This window comes from Octodon degus, unplaced genomic scaffold (assembly GCF_000260255.1).
Source record: "Octodon degus isolate 3935 unplaced genomic scaffold, OctDeg1.0 scaffold00112, whole genome shotgun sequence".
Lineage (NCBI taxonomy): Eukaryota > Metazoa > Chordata > Mammalia > Rodentia > Octodontidae > Octodon > Octodon degus.
Genome location: NW_004524688.1, coordinates 6,063,155 through 6,065,518, shown reverse-complemented (window position 1 = coordinate 6,065,518; position 2,364 = coordinate 6,063,155).

Here is a 2,364-nt window from a genome sequence, read left to right as displayed (position 1 = left end):
CCCGACTATACAGGGTGCCCTTGGTTCTTCCATTAGAAATCTCTATCCCCTCTGACCCTGGCCTGGAAGAGCTTTGGAAGCTCTGCTCCACCTCCCTTTCAACCATGAGTGCATGTTTCTCACTCCTCCTGGGAGTTGGGGACAAATGACCTCTCCCATTTCCTGTCTGCAGATGGGGGTGTTATTCCTTTTTTTTGGTTGGGGCTTTGCTGGATAGCTCAGTTGTTTAAAGCACCGCTTGGGTAAATGCAGGCACACGCATAGGACCGTGGTTTGATTCCCAGCTCCAGAAGCTGCACCAGACCTGCCCTTAAGGCAGCCTGAAGTAGGAAAAAAAAATTCCTTTTTTTTATTTTATTTATTTTTTGTCTTTTTGAATTAGGGTCTTACTATGCAGCTTAGGTGGGCCTTGATCTCATTTTGTAGCCCAGGTTGGTCTCAACTCCCAGTGACCCTCCTGCCTCAGTCTCCCAAGTGCTGGGATTATAGGTGTATACCACCACGCCTGGTGTGGAGGTGTTATTCCTTTGGCTGAACTACTTTGCCCTATGGAGATGTTCCCCCAGGGCACAGGGCCCATTACAGGCCACCAAGTCAATCCCTGCTGCTAGGACCCTGAGAGGCAACAGACTCTTGGGAGGGACAGGGGAGGACCCTAGTTACACTGTGACAGAGAGCTGCAGGCAGAGCCTCCCTATGGGATCAGATACTCCCAGCATCACCAGCCCTTTGATGCTACATTTCAGCCTAGCTGCTGCTGGGATGAAAGACAAGGAGATGGAGCAAAACTATGAACCTGTGACCTTCTCTCAGGGCAGACACAGACCCTCAAGACTCCTTTGGGTCAGGAGATTGAGCTGGGCTTGGGTTCTGTGCAAGATACGATGTGTCAACCGGGCATGGAGACAAATACCTATAATCTCAACACTCCAGCAGACAGGCAGAAGGGTTGTAAATTCAAGCCCAGCTTGAGTAATGTAGTAATTTAGACATAGATCATTGCGAAGGTTCAGTCCTCAATTCCACAAAACAAACACACAAACAGACACACTATGTCCATCCCCAGATGCACGCTCCTGCATGCTCCAGTCCCAGGAGAGGAACTGCAGCGACTGGTCTTCCGCATCTAGCTAGGCAAGAGGAAGTGGGGTCTACCTCCACGATCCAGTTCATCCAGTGGGGCCAGGCTGGGACAATGGCTTCAGGCTTCACCCAAGGCCTGTACCTGCCAGAGACCATGGCCCTTCTGGGCTCCCTTGGCCTCCCCCTCCTCATTACTCACTGCCCTTCCCTTGACCTCATTACACCCCATTCACCTTCTCAGAACTGCTATGTGCACCCCTCGCTCAGTCTGTGGCTCCAGCCCTAGTGGCAGTGCCCTTTCCTGTGCCTGCCCCACCCTCTCGTCCAGCCTCCTCTCTCCGCTGTGTGCCATCTGTCTTCCAGAGACACAACAAAGTTGTGGGGGCCACCTGGCTCTGTGGGCCTCATGGAGGTACAGCTCTAAGTTCAATCTCTACTTCAGAGACATACAGGACAGACAAACTGAGGAGTGAATAGAAGGAAAAAGTTGCTGTAAGAGTACAGTGGATGGGGCAGTCACCAGGAAGACCCTGGTCTCAAAGAAACACTCAGAGGCCCAACAGACAGGACCAGAGCACAGGGCTACTTGCAGGCTGGGTCCCTAGAGAGCGGGTGGTGGTCCTGTTGTTGGAGATGGCTAGTCGATGTTGTCTTGAGGGTGACAGGATGATACCATGGGTGTTCCTTGCCATCCAGTATATCCAGGTGGGTTTGGCCAGGAAGTAGGGAGGCAGTGAGCTCCCAAGATCCTGACAGAGATGGAAGGACAGACAGAGACAGCAGAATTGAGACCATCCCTCCAGCCCCAGCCCCACGGGTGCTGATGCTGCTGGCCCACCATTGCCAGTCCAACTCCTTCAAAACCCGACCTCCTCCCTGGGAAAGAGTTGGGGAGACGGAATCCCAAGGTCCCTCCTAGTCTCCTCTGGGGGCCTGGGCTTGATCACATCAGAAAATCGGAAGCTGGGCGGGTAGCGCGGGTGGGCCAGCCCTACCCGGGTCTGCGCCCGCGATCCGGCGCGCGGGTTGGGTTATTAATACCCGGCTGGTGCACGGCTGCGCATTCCCAGCTGGCGCGGGGCTCGGGGCACTCGGGCGCCGGCCGGGAGGCGGAGCAGACGGCGCAGACGGCGATGTCTGGGTGAGCGCGGGGCGAGGTGAGCTTGGGGCCCGCACAGCACGCGGCCGTGGGAAGTGGGAGCAGCCAGGGGCCTCGGGACTGGGACACCGCATCGCCCTTGGCTGAACTGTAGCTGGGGCTCGGGAACCGCGGGTGGCTGG